Source organism: Haliotis cracherodii, unplaced genomic scaffold, assembly GCF_022045235.1.
Source record: "Haliotis cracherodii isolate W230 unplaced genomic scaffold, xgHalCrac1.p SCAF_38, whole genome shotgun sequence".
NCBI lineage: Eukaryota > Metazoa > Mollusca > Gastropoda > Lepetellida > Haliotidae > Haliotis > Haliotis cracherodii.
Window position 1 is genome coordinate 105,457 of NW_027266295.1, and position 17,896 is coordinate 123,352.

General features: G+C 37.3%; 1 long non-coding RNA gene across 1 annotated transcript; it reads right to left on the reverse strand.

Annotated features, from left to right (window-relative positions):
• Positions 1 to 15,381: 15,381 nt before the first annotated feature.
• Positions 15,382 to 17,170, reverse strand: LOC139477954 (uncharacterized). The gene is made up of 3 exons (XR_011654166.1): positions 17,095 to 17,170; positions 16,572 to 16,630; positions 15,382 to 15,456 (listed from the first exon to the last, which is right to left on the reverse strand). It is a non-coding gene; the product is annotated as an uncharacterized lncRNA (long non-coding RNA).
• Between the last annotated feature and the right edge of the window lie 726 nt (positions 17,171 to 17,896).

The following is a 17,896-nucleotide window of genomic DNA, read 5'->3' on the forward strand; positions in this document are numbered from 1 at the left end:
GTGTGGCTCGTTTTGGGTCAATTTGATCTAAACTGGTCTTAGCTAGGGTTAGAGTCGACAATCGAGCTAACGGGTATGGTTAGGGCTAACCCTAGGGTGTTAAGGGGTTAGCTAAGGTTAGGTCGATTTTGCTTTTTTTCGATGTTTTGGTTGATTTTTGGAGGTCCCTCGGCAGGGTCGGGACGTTGCGGAGCGTTGGTGGTGTTTTTTATGTCTGCAGTTCCCCGTTAGTTGTCGTGCGCGCGCGTGCGTTTTGTGGCATTTTTGAGCGTTTTGTTTGCGCCGCAACTAGGGTTAGATAGTGCAATTTATTTTTGTCAATCTTATTTCATTATTTGGGGATTTGTTATTGTTTACTGTGATTGCTATGGTCTTTGTGCACTGTTTGTTTTGTCGTGGGAGTGGTTTGTGTTCTGTTGTGGTTGGTTTTGTTTGGTACTATTTTGTGTCCTTTTAGGGCACGCCTCCAAAGGTTTTACTCAATAATTGATATACAATACATCACTGAAAATAAAATATATTCTAAATAAGCTTTCCTGACTCTTTGTAGCTTTAGCATGGCATATACGACAGTGTCATTTTGCTAAGTATATTTGAATGCGTCAAATGTTGGCAAATAGTGATCGTGCACCATTGGTTTACCAAACAAAAACATATAAAGTGGCATGGTTTCGTGAAACTTGTTATTTGAAATCCATTTTAACAAAGTATGATAGTAATGGTTATCGGATCATTGTATCTGCTTGGATAATGTTGTAGTATTAGTCTCCTCGTAATATCAAGTTTTAGCTATAGTTTATGCTGAAGGCATTTTTCAGATAATTTCCAAATGAAGTTCACCTCACTGCAATCCCAGAATTTATGAATGATTGTGTCTATGTGTTTAGCGCATGTGCTCTTTGTGACCTGAACTTATCATTTTGTAAGAACGAGGTGTGGAAAGAGGTAGAAATGGCCTTGGGTGCCCCTAGGAGTGTGCATTTGGAGGTTGGAGGTTGAAAAAAGACGATTTTTCACCCTAGTGTGGCTCGTTTTGGGTCAATTTGATCTAAACTGGTCTTAGCTAGGGTTAGAGTCGACAATCGAGGTAACGGGTATGGTTAGGGCTAACCCTAGGGGGTTAGGGGGTTAGCTAGGGTTAGTTCGATTTTGCTTTTGTTCGATGTTTCGGTGGATTTTTAGAGGTCCCGCGGCAGGGTCGGGACGTTGCGGAGCGTTGGTGGTGTTTTTGATGTCTGCAGTTCCCCGTTAGTTGTCGTGCGCGCGCGTGCGTTTTGTGGCATTTTTGAGCGTTTTGTTTGCGCCGCAACTAGGGTTAGATAGTGCAATTTATTTTTGTCAATCTTATTTCATTATTTGGGGATTTGTTATTGTTTACTGTGATTGCTATGGTCTTTGTGCACTGTTTGTTTTGTCGTGGGAGTGGTTTGTGTTCTGTTGTGGTTGGTTTTGTTTGGTACTATTTTGTGTCCTTTTAGGGCACGCCTCCAAAGGTTTTACTCAATAATTGATATACAATACATCACTGAAAATAAAATATATTCTAAATAAGCTTTCCTGACTCTTTGTAGCTTTAGCATGGCATATACGACAGTGTCATTTTGCTAAGTATATTTGAATGCGTCAAATGTTGGCAAATAGTGATCGTGCACCATTGGTTTACCAAACAAAAACATATAAAGTGGCATGGTTTCGTGAAACTTGTTATTTGAAATCCATTTTAACAAAGTATGATAGTAATGATTATCGGATCATTGTATATGCTTGGATAATGTTGTAGTATTAGTCTCCTCGTAATATCAAGTTTTAGCTATAGTTTATGCTGAAGGCATTTTTCAGATAATTTCCAAATGAAGTTCACCTCACTGCAATCCCAGAATTTATGAATGATTGTGTCTATGTGTTTAGCGCATGTGCTCTTTGTGACCTGAACTTATTATTTTGTAAGAACGAGGTGTGGAAAGAGGTAGAAATGGCCTTGGGTGCCCCTAGGAGTGTGCATTTGGAGGTTGGAGGTTGAAAAAAGACGATTTTTCACCCTAGTGTGGCTCGTTTTGGGTCAATTTGATCCACAGCAAAAAAAGTGTATGTTTCCGTCTTCCGGAAACCTTCCGGAAACCTTCCGGATACCTTCCCATTTTGGATCCGGCCCGGATACCTTCCGGAAACCTTCCGGAAACCTTCCAAAAAAAATGTCAAAATTTGGGGGGTGCATTTTGTTCACTTAAGTGTGAAACACATAAAAAAATTAACTTGAAAATACCAAGCAATTTGAAGGTTGTTGAATGCATCTGGAAGGTTTCCGGAAGGTTTCCGGAAGGTTTCCGGAAGGTATCCGGATGCAAATTTTCTTCATGACTTGCTTCTGGTAAATAATGTTAGCCTGTGCATTACAGGTACCTGTTGTAATATTCTGTGTTATCTTAATGGTAAATATCCTCCTAAAACATTTTTGGAGAAGAAAATTGTTCAATTTCATATTTTGTCCTTTTCGGATGTTAATGGTATTTAATGAACAAACATCAGTTCTTGTATAATGATATCCTTAAATTTCATGTCCAGACTTCCAGTTTGTACTGAGAAAAAGAAAAAGTTACAGGTACCTGTTGTAATATTCTGTGTTATTTTAATGGTAAATATCCTCCTCAAACTGAGATATGTGGGCATGCATTGTTCACAAGTTGTTTTGCGACATGGGTCCAATGTGTGAAGCTTATTGCTGGTGTCCGCCACCATGATATTGTTGCAATATTGCTAAAAGTGGCAAAACAGCATTCTCACTCAGAAAAAAATGGAAAGTCATTGGCTGTGTGCTTTGGCATTTGGCCCTGGTGAGATTAACAGATTAGTTTGGAATGGTATCAGTACTTGTTATATCGGGACAGTGTAGTTTCATGGGAATATAAAACAGAATACAATTGTCCCAAATTGGTGCATAAGACTAATGGCATCCATAGAAAACACCTAAATAAAGTACAGAAAAAATATCAATGTCATTTGTCTACTAAGGTGGAACTACAACTTTTGTTAAGTATTTATAGTAGGAAAACATTCAGGGCATTAGTACATTTCATATTTGTTCAGCACCTATGTTATGGCTGATCAGTATTATATATCTTTATGCTAATGAAGCAAAACAAATCATGTTTTTGGAAAAAAATCTTATTTATTGATTATATGGCATTTCATTGGTACATATCACAAATTGAAATTTGATCAAGCAAGAAGAGGAACTAGCATAAAGTAATCAGTGGTGTTTGCAAGGCCTTACAGAACAGACGCTTCAATGCCATTTTCTAAATAAACAAATTAGTCAAATCTCAGAAGAATTTTATTGAAGAAGAATATCTAAAGTCAATTATGTTTCTGCAGTAAACCACAAAAGTCATTCAGATTTGTATGGTCAGCATCGGTGTACACAACCTGGCCATAGTCACAGTGCTTTGGCATAAATTCATTCAGACTTCATTAGTGTCATAATAAAACCACCTACAGTCACACTGATGTGGCATTATTCATTCAGAATCATCACTTTCTGAGGTGAATCTGTTGCTTGTTATCAGGAGTACTGTTCATCTTCCGGCGAGTCCCTTGTCTGAATTGTGTGAGCAAGATCTTCTTAAATGTAGCTGGTGTCAGATTGTGAAATCCAGGTACCTGAAACATTTCATAACATCTTTAGAAACTTGTTAGTCAAAAGTTATGAAACACACACATATTTACAAATGTTTAAAGTTTTTTTCTCAAACAGTGAGGTATTGACAATTTATCTTGCAACTGATATTTAACCAATCTTTGAACATGTAAATAAGCCATTGCAAACAGAAAAGTGTTCAGAAAATACAAAAATGTATCCGGTCTTCTAAAACAATACCACAAGGTTCACCTGAATTTTGCTTGAATGTTTGCATTACATCAAAATGTAACGAAGGGTAAACAAGACTATGCAAAACTAAGTTACATAGGTTCTTATACATAAATACATAAATGCAACTATTCATAATTATCAAAACACATGTCATGTAAGTGATCTCAAAATACAACATAATGAGCGAGTGAGTTGGTATAGTTTCATGTAGCTTGTTAGCAATATTCCAGCTATGGGCTTCACACATTGTACCCATGTGGTGAATTGAACCCGGGTTTCAGAGACTGTTTCACCCACTAGGCTACCCTTGCACACCAAATACAAAAGAAAGTATATTAGGAATTCAGACAATAGATATTCTCACCAAATTCATTAATTCATTAATGGAAGCTATATTGAAATTCAAATTTTGACAAATTAGGATGAGACTGTAGAAGCATTTATCTAAGTTATTATGGATATTAAATATCTACCGTTAATTGGTAGTCCATCATAGACAGTGATAAGAAATTCAACTGAAAAGTACAACCTGAACCATCAACTAAAAACTATGTATATTACATTAAAGGGGCCGGTCATGTATTACCGGTATGTTCTCATTCATTTTTGACACAACCCTCCCTGAAAGAAAATGCAAAGCACTTTATATTTTATTGTCCATTTTGTCAAAAGTCTCCCCTAGAGACTCTCACATTTTGGGGTGACCCTCCCTGTTTGTTCTGATCTGAATTCAAATATTCATGACTCATTATCATATTTTATCATTCATCCTATCTTTTTTGAAAATTAACTAAATGAAGATTAACAATAACATGCAAATCTGCCAAAATATTGGCCTGGCAGAGTTTAAATTAATCATAATTACTGTTATAAAGTTTTGGATCCATCGTCTGTTTCTAAATACAGTGAAACCCAACTTTGACTTGTGTGGCATTGTTGAATCATCTACCCAATGTTCTTTATGCATTGATATGCATCTGCACAGAGTGGTCAAAGTCTGTGTCTGACACATAGTGTGCTACAAGGGAGACATCAGTTTGTGTCTAGCCAAACTGTCTGATAATCTCAAGGGCTGCCTTGGTAGCATCAAGGGATGTAGCTAATCCTAAATAAACATAAAACAAGTGACACCATCTCTTCTACAGAACACATGATCAAAGCCTGCCCCACCTTTGATGTTTATTACCTTGCTACTCTAAAAACAGCTAATTAGCAAAATGAACTCAATGTCAACTCATTGTGGACTAGGGATTAACAGGGCAATTAGTGTCGGGTGGGTATTAGTACTTGCAATTGTCTGTTAATTACTTAATTGAGTAGTGACGGCTTAGTCAGTTGTGCCTTTACAACTGCTATACAACTTATCGAGTCAGTTTACTATGTAACATGCTTCTTGGGACCAAGGAAATGTATCTTGCTGGCTAACAGTTTTTTTCTAATTTATCAGAGATCAGAAATAATAATAATGACGTTTTTGATGTGCATTTCTTTGTTGTGTTCACTAGGATGATGGTGATGGTGTTTGAATTATTAGACACTATTTATTCCAAAAGAGGAATAGGGTTGGTGAAGAGGCAAAGCTTATTTGAACAACATATATATTGATATACAGAAACTGTACAACAAACAGATTAACTGTATCTACAGTTGAAACTATCATGATGCAAATTTTCAATGAATCAAAGTCATATCTTTTCAAGACTCAGATCAGGTTGTAGTGATTGAAGGTCACATTAAACTTGCTAATTTCAAATCATTCATCCCACACTTATGATTTGGTATGTTGTTTTATGCCGCACTCAAGCAATATTCCGGCTATATGTAAATAATCGAGTCTGGACCAGACAGTCCAGTGATTGACATCATGAGTATCGACCCACACAATTGGAATCAATGACATGCATCAACCAAGTCACCGAGTCTGATCGCCACCTGATGGCGTTAGTCAACTCTTTAGACGAGCATTGTCGCCCGTAACGGAAAGTATTGGGTTACAAATATCCCTTGTAAAACCTTTCAACATGTTCAAATGACACATCAAAAGGCCATTGTGAAAAATTGCACCATGTTAGGATTCTTAAATACAGTTTCAGCTTGACATTGAGTACTTTAAACTTTAAAGTGAAAAATACATTCACAACAAGTGAGCTGTGTCTGCCAATCAGAGTCGGTGAGTAAATTGGAGTAGGGGACTAATTTCGAAGGTAAACTTGTTTCAACGTTTAACAACTACATGCATTTGTGTTTGTATGAGACGACGTGTGTTTAATTCCATATATTTCACTTCAAAGCATGTTATCACAATAAATTGAGTCGGGTATAGGATAAGTTGGAGTAGAGGCTAATTTCTATTGTAAACTTGTTTTAACATTTCACAATTATTGGTCTTTGCAAGTTATCAATCCTAGTTTAATTTCATTCATTTTACCAAGGTAAAAAAAAAATAAGGTGTCATTTTCGTCAAGAAATAATCGCCCTTTTTTGCTTTCGGCGAGTATTTCGCCAGTCAGTGCTGTTTTGCTAAGGTGTCGTTTCAGCTATAACCCACTTATTGCACATTATTAGTTTCAATTTATATTTATAATCATTTTAACCACTGTAATAAGTAAAAAATGAAATAAAAGTATATAGAAAATAAACAAGCACTTGTTATAAAATGTGCATCCGCAGGCAATATTTATAAGATAATCCTGCATGTAGCTGTGGCCATCACACTGAAGATGCACTTCACTTCTTTCTCATATTTCCAAATTACAATGATTTAAGACAGAATATGTACTATTATGTTAAGGGATATGATCTAAATTCAATTCTATTAGGTAATCCTGAAAGGACGTCAAAAATAAACTTAGAAATTCTTAAATCAGTAGAAGACTACATTCAGCTATCCAATAGGTTTTGTGATTGTACATAGCATCTTAAATTTATAATACTATTCCTTGCCGTATATTGCAGTACACTATTACTACTAAAAATGCGACCTGACAGCGCCGACAACGTAGTTTCTATAATAAGAACATGTATATAATTGTATTCCTTGACTTTACTTTTGTCATATCATATTGTATTCTAATTCTGGAGCGGTATTCAAATAAGTTTTTGCTTGTTTACCCATCCAGTTCACATATAAATGTTTAAAACAATATTTAGTAAACAAATAATTTAAACTCATGCAACAACATAGCGTGTGGAGACGATAGACCACTGAAAAGAGCATATATATGCACATCCAATGACCCCTGACATCACAAGGCATTGTTTTGCCAGTGTGTCAGGCAACAGAATACTACGAATTACATCACAGGGTACTGTGACCTGTTTGAAAAGTTAGGTACTGTATTCTAAAGGTAGGCCCAAAATTCTAGACAATCCAGTGATTGATATTGTGAACATCAATCCACACTGTTAGATGGTCACTGTCAGATGCCATGAACCAGGTCACCGAGCCTATCACCTGATCTATTAGGTTATCTCTTATGGGTGAGGCTAAAACGGCACCTCAGCAAAATGTCACTGATTTCTCCAACGAAAACAGCACCTTGATTTGGCAAAAAGGGCTACTAATTGTTGTCTGTTATCTGGAGAGACATGTTGATTCCTGGCCGAAATATATATAAATGAAATTTCTATAAAATAACTATTTATTTCCTACTTACTAAACTAAAATAAATATGACATATATAGTATACCTGTTGTCCAGTTTCTTGACATTTTCGCCAGACTCAGGTTCAGCTTGACATTGAGCTAATCTGAGTAAAGCTACTTAAAACTTCAAAGCATGTGATCTTTCAATGATAAGTTTAGTTGCACCTCCCAATCAGAATCATGAGTAAATTTGAGCAGAGGCTAAATTCTAATGTAAACTATTTTTAGGTGACTAACATTTAACAATTATTTGTGTTTGCAAGTTTAATTGCATTTATTTTACTTCAAAGAAATCAAAGCATATTATATTTTCACAATAAGTTTAGTTGCATCTCCAAATCAGAGTCGGCAAGTAGATGCTATTTTTTAATGTAAACCTTTTTGAACATTTCTCAGTTATTTGTGTTTACAAGTGATCATGCAAGTTTAATTTCATGTATTCGGGCATATTCAGACCCAAGGTAAAAAAAATAACAAGGTGCTGTTTTCACCAGGCAATAGTAGGCGAGGTACTATTTCCCTTTATAGTATAACCCTCTCTTACAACTAGCATAGGTTGATGGGGACCAATTCCAACCCGGAATCCCCAAATGAGTGGGTATGGTTTTATGCTGTTTTTAGCAATACCACGGCAAGGGACACCTGACATAGACTTCACACATTGTACCCATGACAAGAATCGAACCTTGGTCTTCAGCACTTCAACCAACAAAATTCAAAATTCCCAACATGATAAAGTTGTCATCACGGTATTCTTCAACAAGTTCAAGTGAAAATATCCATACCTTTCAAATGTCTTATCTTCCACTTCACAATGTTCACTGTTGCAAAACTCCTGTCATTTAATTTGTTCTTGATTATTCACACCTGCAAAAGTAAGTTTAGTCGGTACGGTATGAACTAAAAAAATGAGTCACTATAGAGTATCTAGATAAAGGAATATAAATAAGCAAACATATTTCTACATCATATACATTAGCAAGGATTAACATAAGTTAGGTAGATTGCTTATTCTACAAAAATTAAATCACACATTTACTAACATATGTAAAACAGAATAAGTGGCTTACAGAAGATAAAGAACTTTAATACGTGATCAATATTATTAACATATTCCTTACCTGAATCAGAGACCATATAAAAGTCTATGTATTATGGTCTCTGTCTGAATATGTCACATCTTCAGCTCCCTGCAATCGAGGTTGTGAAACATTTCTGCTGTAGGAATATTACATCCGCTGGGATATCCCTTGTCACACTGCCTGGCATGGTAGGCAAACGCATATTCCATACACCACATAGGTATACTTCCTAATACACACTGTCGAAATCCCCGCGGCTCCCAATATGGCCTGTATGAACTGTAATCGACCAACCTCGTCTCTTTCCGTAACTGCTGCAGAAATGACCGCTCGTCATTCGTGACCAACTCGTGTTATTCCGGGACAAGCAAGTCTACCCATAATTCCCTGTATGGCCGAGGGCGCCATTTTGGAACACAAATGTAAACAAACACTCAAACCTCGTGTAATCGATGTACACCGTGATGCTTGATTGCGATATGCTTACCTCGTGTATCGATACATTGTTCTCAATCACCTCTAACTCGGAAATCCCGGTCGAAATCCACCTGAGCCATCCACAACGAGGACGTCAAGTATTTCGATAACTCGATTGACAGCCGAAGGAAGGAAGAGCAGCTTGCAGATGCCAGGTACGTAGCAGGGCTTCGAGACATAATGTTCCATGATTTCTATACAGAGATCTTATGAAATGGATTGATTTAGATATTTTCCTGATCTCCATGTTACTACTGTAAACGTCAAGGGCCTTTTAGTTTTGTTGTTTTCGGAAACCCTTTGTTATTATTATGATCAAGTGTTTGTTGTGACGTGGTATTTCTATTTGGGCTTGCATAAGAGCTACAGGTGCAGGACTTTTAAGGGTCGTGTCCTTATTCTCAACATAACGCTGGGATTTGATGATGAGGGTTAGTTACCAAGGGTATAAATCTGGCAAAGTGCATGTCAAACAAAACGTGGCATTCAATTCCAATCATGTGTTGCCACCTGAACCACCTGAAAGTGAGATATGGATTACAATGAATAATGACAGCTTATCAATCTTTAACAAATTCACACTGAAACATTGAAAGGATAAAGACAAGTTAGTTGTTTTCTGTTTCAGCATGTTCAGGGTTTGTGGGCAGGTTCACAGACATCCTCAGGGAGGATACCAAGTATTGAGTGAGTATTTTTGTTTGTGATAAATACAAACTACATGTATTCATCATGGTATATTTCAATGTAATGTGAAACATCACGCTCACAATAGTCCAGCTCTGTGATGGCAGCCTGTAAATAATTGAACATGGACCAGGCAATCTAGTGATTGTTATTTTCAGCCAAGATCCATGCCCTCAGAGTATGATGACAACCTAGTCTGACCACTCAATTCATTAGTTGATTAGTGTTTGCAGCGGTAGAAACTAACACTTTCAGTCCACTAGTCCTAAAATGATAGCATATAGCAAAACCTTTAAAATGTCAAAATGACTAGTGCCAATTTCTAACCCTGGTGTTTGGATGTTGTGTTTGTGTGTGTATGTATGAGTGTATTTAGGTTGGTTTGTTGTTTAACGCCGCACTCAGCTATATGACGGCGGTCTGTAAATAATCGAGTCTGGACCAGAAAACCCAGTGATTCATATCATGAGCATCGAGCCACGGAATTTAGATCAATGACATGCATCAACCAAGTCAGACAGTCTGACCACCCAATCCCGTTAGTCGCCTTTTACGACAAACATAATGGCCTTTTACAGCAAGCATGGGTTGCTGAAGACCTAGTCTACCCCGGAATCTTCACGGGTCGAGTGTATTTAACTTAAATCATGAATCTTATACTTGTTTCTCTGTGCTTTTACAATGTAACCCAAATTTTCTCTGGAATAATAAAGTATTCTCTTATTTATATCATTTCTGAACAAAGTGTCATATCAAGGTTAGATCTCTGTCAAAACAGTGCCATGGAAAAGCCAAACAAATAGCCTAGAAATAAAAGTAAATACTGCATTGCATTAATCTGCATTTCAAGAAAATGTGGCAATAATTCATGGAATGATATTCACCTCGGTGAGGATCTCTCTGCAGTGTCGAACAAGTTATTTCCTATGTAATGTATGTGTTGAATGACCCTGACTTTGTTGTCAAAATATTGTTTTAACATTTGTTAAATATGGGAATAAATGTCATCTCTGAATGTTTGACATGAATTATTATGATTAGGGTAGTTCTAAGTCGGAATCACAACCGGGGTCTTTTCATTTGAATCAAATGTACAACATGTACAGTTTGGACATTTCTGTGATGTGAATGCTACTTATGTTTGTAGAATGTCCGGATGAATAAAAGAGACAGTCATCCGTGCAGCATCAATGCAAAGAAAGACCATAGAAGAGCAACAGTGAGTGGTAAATATTTTGAAATTATTCTGTTTGGTTCATATGGTTATTTTGCAAATATGTCTTCAGTTTGTTCCTTATCGCTGTAGGCACGGATGTCCTATTATCTAAGGCACTACAATTTTCTGTGCAGAGTTGCATCTCTTGAGCTTAGCAAAAACCTATAGTCATGGGTTCAAATCCTGGTTCTCCCCGGGTTAAAGCGTTTGCTCGTCACGCCGAAGACCCGGGTTCGATTCCCGACATGGGTACAATGTGTGAAGCCCATTTCTGGTGTCCCCCGCCGTGATATTGCCGGAATATTGCTAAAAGCGGCGTAAAACCATACTCAGTCAGTCAGTGGTTCTCCCCGATTATGTTGCTAGGTTTGTCAGCATTATACACATACTCGTGGGATTCATCAAAGACCTGCATCACTTAAGACTTTCTTCCCACATCAAACTAACATGCGGTGATATATCTGGAATACTGTTCAAAGCAGTGTTAAAGCCAAATCATTTATTTAACACTGCATCCAGCAAAAGTTTGGCTATATGACAAGGATTGTGAATATATATTTTTCCATGTTGATGAGTTGAAACAATCACTAAATGACATCTCTTAAAAAGATTCCCAGCATTCCAAGCCTAATTAATAGATAAGGTTGTGATTGAGTAGGCTCATTGATCACATGTAATCATACCACAGTGATGTGGGATATTGTCCATAATAGTTATCATCGGTTTGTCTGGACCGAGTTCATTACATTAGTCACTGGTTTGTCTGGTTGAGATTTGAGATGTGATTATTTTAAATGTTTAGCATATAACAAGACTCACATATGACAACTTAAGTGATTTTGCTGCCTTCTATCTGTAAGTACATGTGGCAACAATTCTTTTTGATTGCTAAAATCTTTTTACATAATGCTGCAGAAACTGAAGTCCTGCTTGAGATCCCTGGATGAGTACTCCAGGTTGACAGTCTGGAAGGACCAGACAAGGGAGTCCTAAACAGAGGCTGCACCCCTTCAGATATCAGAGGTGATTTGCAGACAGCGATGATGAGGGTCCTGTTATTTCAATGGAGGCCGACCGAGAAATTGTATGCCAAATGGTACTGGGACACACAAAGGCTGGTCTGGCTAATGTGAGAAGACCAACCAATGCCAAGCTGGAGTGGAATTCTTCCAGGACATTCAGGAAATTCTTGTAAACACTTGAAAGGAATGATAAATGGGACTTATTGTCTTTAAATGTGGACCCAAACACCAAATGGAAAGTTCACAATTCTACTAACACAATGCAGCAGAGATAGAGTCTAACTGGTATCCCCTCATCCTGGTTCCTGTTCATCCATGGCAATATAGAAAGAAAAGGAGGATTGAGGGAAAGTAAGTTATCTGAACTGGTGAACATAATCCGTAGGTACTGTCAAGCGAACAGTTATCACACTCTGTTATGAGTATTGAAGAATAGGATGAAATTGCATTCTGCATCAGGAACCATCATGTGGACACTGTTCAATGTGCGATATACTATAGGCATATTAATAAAAGAAATTGATAATTTGATTGTTGCTTATGTTTCATTTGCCAGCTGTGTAAATGGGAATGTTTCATGATTTTGCCTCAGTTTAATAGCCACACTTATCTTATGAAACCATGCATTGCTTGGGCATCTCAAGATAAATAACACATGTTTCCTTTGCTCTGAAAACGTCTGATGACACATTGATCTGTTATGTCAAAGGTTAAAGTCACAACCAGACAAAAAGTTTGTTTGTGATCTAACTCTTCCTTTGGGCAGGGGTCGAAGTTGGAAAAAGGTCGTGTGTGATCTATATATACTACATTTTCCCTTAAATTGCCTTTTCTACAGAAGTCTTAGTAACTCTTATACATATACTGGTTACATTACTTCCATATTTTGGTCAATGATATGTTGAATTCTACCAAAGGACTGCATATTTGGTTTATGTGCTGGATAGCTCTTTGAAATGTTTTTGAAATATTTATCACTGATATTGAAGGTCAAATTCACACTCAAAAGTGATAATTCATGAGGGGTTGAAGTGTAAGATCAAGGCAACAGTGAAGGGGTCATTCATAAAGTATTTCTGCAATTATAACTAAAATGCCTATTTCTGGAGATATTTGTGAAGTATTAAGCACATCGTTGTTATTTTATTTGAATACACATATATGTGCAGTGGTTACAACTCCAGTGTCAAATTAACTGTCAATCCCTTTTAATAAAATAATTCACAGTAACTGAGGAAGAGCTTACTGTAGTACCATACAACTAGGGTGAGGCAAATGTCAATGAAGTTAGTATTTTGAATATAACAAGTACATGTACCGTTACAAATAGTCTTATTATCATCTCACTAGGACCAAAGGCCCAAGTGAGCACATTGTCAATGACTTTTTCTTTTTCTCAGTACAAACTGGAAGTCTGGACATGAAATTTAAGGATATCATTATACAAGAACTGATGTTTGTTCATTAAATACCATTAACATCCGAAAAGGACAAAATATGAAATTGAACAATTTTCTTCTCCAAAAATGTTTTAGGAGGATATGTACCATTAAAATAACACAGAATATTACAACAGGTACCTGTAATGCACAGGCTAACATTATTTACCAGAAGCAAGTCATGAAGAAGTTTTGCATCCGGATACCTTCCGGAAACCAGTATATGTATAAGATTTACTAAGACTTCTGTAGAAAAGGCAATTTAAGGGAAAATGTAGTATATATAGATCACACACGACCTTTTTCCAACTTCGACCCCTGCCCAAAGGAAGAGTTAGATCACAAACAAACTTTTTATCTGGTTGTGACTTTAACCTTTGACATAACAGATCAATGTGTCATCAGACGTTTTCAGAGCAAAGGAAACATGTGTTATTTATCTTGAGATGCCCAAGCAATGCATGGTTTCATAGGATAAGTGTGGCTATTAAACTGAGGCAAAATCATGAAACATTCCCATTTACACAGCTGGCAAATGAAACATAAGCAACAATCAAATTATCAATTTCTTTTATTAATATGCCTATAGTATATCGCACATTGAACAGTGTCCACATGATGGTTCCTGATGCAGAATGCAATTTCATCCTATTCTTCAATACTCATAACAGAGTGTGATAACTGTTCGCTTGACAGTACCTACGGATTATGTTCACCAGTTCAGATAACTTACTTTCCCTCAATCCTCCTTTTCTTTCTATATTGCCATGGATGAACAGGAACCAGGATGAGGGGATACCAGTTAGACTCTATCTCTGCTGCATTGTGTTAGTAGAATTGTGAACTTTCCATTTGGTGTTTGGGTCCACATTTAAAGACAATAAGTCCCATTTATCATTCCTTTCAAGTGTTTACAAGAATTTCCTGAATGTCCTGGAAGAATTCCACTCCAGCTTGGCATTGGTTGGTCTTCTCACATTAGCCAGACCAGCCTTTGTGTGTCCCAGTACCATTTGGCATACAATTTCTCGGTCGGCCTCCATTGAAATAACAGGACCCTCATCATCGCTGTCTGCAAATCACCTCTGATATCTGAAGGGGTGCAGCCTCTGTTTAGGACTCCCTTGTCTGGTCCTTCCAGACTGTCAACCTGGAGTACTCATCCAGGGATCTCAAGCAGGACTTCAGTTTCTGCAGCATTATGTAAAAAGATTTTAGCAATCAAAAAGAATTGTTGCCACATGTACTTACAGATAGAAGGCAGCAAAATCACTTAAGTTGTCTCATATATGTGAGTCTTGTTATATGCTAAACATTTAAGATAATCACATCTCAAATCTCAACCAGACAAACCAGTGACTAATGTTATGAACTCGGTCCAGACAAATCGATGGACAATTATGGACAATATCCCACATCACTGTGGTATGATTACATGTGATCAATGAGCCTACTCAATCACAACCTTATCTATTAATTAGGCTTGGAAAGCTGGGAATCTTTTTAAGAGATGTCATTTAGTGACTGTTTCAACTCATCAACATGGAAAAATATATATTCACAATCCTTGTCATATAGCCAAACTATTGCTGGATGCAGTGTTAAATAAATGATTTGGCTTTAACACTGCTTTGAACAGTATTCCAGATATATCACCGCATGTTAGTTTGATGTGGGAAGAAAGTCCTAAGTGATGCAGGTCTTTGATGAATCCCACGAGTATGTGTATAATGCTGACAAACCTAGCAACATAATCGGGGAGAACCAGGATTTGAAGCCATGACTATAGGTTTCTGCTAAGCCCAAGAGATGCAACTCTGCACAGAAAATTGTATCGCCTTAGATAATAGGACATCCGTGCCTACAGCGATAAGGAACAAACTGAAGACACATTTGCAAAATAACCATATGAACCAAACAGAATAATTTCAAAATATTTACCACTCACTGTTGCTCTTCTATGGTCTTTCTTTGCATTGATGCTGCACGGATGACTGTCTCTTTTATTCATCCGGACATTCTACAAACATAAGTAGCATTCACATCACAGAAATATCCAAACTGTACATGTTGTACATTTGATTCAAATGAAAAGACCCCAGTTGTGATTCCGACTTAGAACTACCCTAATCATAATAATTCATGTCAAACATTCAGAGATGACATTTATCCCCATATTTAACAAATGTTAAAACAATATTTTGACAACAAAGTAAGGGTCATTCAACACATACATTACATAGGAAATAACTTGTTCGACAATGCAGAGAGATCCTCACCGAGGTGAATATCATTCCATGAATTATTGCCACATTTTCTTGAAATGCAGATTAATGCAATGCAGTATTTACTTTTATTTCTAGGCTATTTGTTTGGCTTTTCCATGGCACTGTTTTGACAGAGATCTAACCTTGATATGACACGTTGTTCAGAAATGATATAGATAAGAGAATACTTTATTATTCCCGAGAAAATTTGGGTAACATTGTAAAAGCACAGAGAAACAAGTATAAGATTCATGATTTAAGTTAAATACACTCGACCCGTGAAGATTCCGGGGTAGACTAGGTCTTCAGCAACCCATGCTTGCTGTAAAAGGCCATTATGCTTGTCGTAAAAGGTGACTAACGGATAGGGTGCATGTCATTGATCTAAATTCCGTGGCTCGATGCTCATGATATCAATCACTGGGTTGTCTGGTCCAGACTCGATTATTTACAGACCGCCGTCATATAGCTGAGTGCGGCGTTAAACAACAAACCAACCTAAATACACTCATACATACAAACACAACATCAAAACACCAGGGTTAGAAATTGGCACTAGTCATTTTGACATTTTAAAGGTTTTCCTATATGCTATCATTTTAGGACTAGTGGACTGAAAGTGTTAGTTTCTACCGCTGCAAACACTAATCAACTAATGAATTGAGTGGTCAGACTAGGTTGTCATCATACTCCGAGGGCATGGATCTTGGCTGAAAATAACAATCACTAGATTGCCTGGTCCATGTTCAATTATTTACAGGCTGCCATCACAGAGCTGGACTATTGTGAGTGTGATGTTTCACATTACATTGAAATATACCATGATGAATACATGTAGTTTGTATTTATCACAAACAAAAATACTCACTCAATACTTGGTATCCTCCCTGAGGATGTCTGTGAACCTGCCCACAAACCCTGAACATGCTGAAACAGAAAACAACTAACTTGTCTTTATCCTTTCAATGTTTCAGTGTGAATTTGTTAAAGATTGATAAGCTGTCATTATTCATTGTAATCCATATCTCACTTTCAGGTGGCAACACATGATTGGAATTGAATGCCACGTTTTGTTTGACATGCACTTTGCCAGATTTATACCCTTGGTAACTAACCCTCATCATCAAATCCCAGCGTTATGTTGAGAATAAGGACACGACCCTTAAAAGTCCTGCACCTGTAGCTCTTATGCAAGCCCAAATAGAAATACCACGTCACAACAAACACTTGATCATAATAATAACAAAGGGTTTCCGAAAACAACGAAACTAAAAGGCCCTTGACGTTTACTGTAGTAACATGGAGATCAGGAAAATATCTAAATCAATCCATTCCATAAGATCTCTGTATAGAAATCATGGAACATTATGTCTCGAAGCCCTGCTACGTACCTGGCATCTGCAAGCTGCTCTTCCTTCCTTCGGCTGTCAATCGAGTTTTCGAAATACTTGACGTCCTCGTTGTGGATGGCTCAGGTGGATTTCGACCGGGATTTCCGAGTTAGAGGTGATTGAGAACAATGTATCGATACACGAGGTAAGCATATCGCAATCAAGCATCACGGTGTACATCGATTACACGAGGTTTGAGTGTTTGTTTACATTTGTGTTCCAAAATGGCGCCCTCGGCCATACAGGGAATTATGGGTAGACTTGCTTGTCCCGGAATAACACGAGTTGGTCACGAATGACGAGCGGTCATTTCTGCAGCTGTTACGGAAAGAGACGAGGTTGGCCGATTACAGTTCATACAGGCCATATTGGGAGCCGCGGGGATTTCGACAGTGTGTATTAGGAAGTATACCTATGTGGTGTATGGAATATGCGTTTGCCTACCATGCCAGGCAGTGTGACAAGGGATATCCCAGCGGATGTAATATTCCTACAGCAGAAATGTTTCACAACCTCGATTGCAGGGAGCTGAAGATGTGACATATTCAGACAGAGACCATAATACATAGACTTTTATATGGTCTCTGATTCAGGTAAGGAATATGTTAATAATATTGATCACGTATTAAAGTTATTTCTCTTCTGTAAGCCACTTATTCTGTTTTATATATGTTAGTAAATGTGTGATTTAATTTTTGTAGGATAAGCAATCTACCTAACTTATGTTAATCCTTGCTAACGTATATGATGTAGAAATATGTTTGCTTACTTATATTCCTTTATCTAGATACTCTATAGTGAC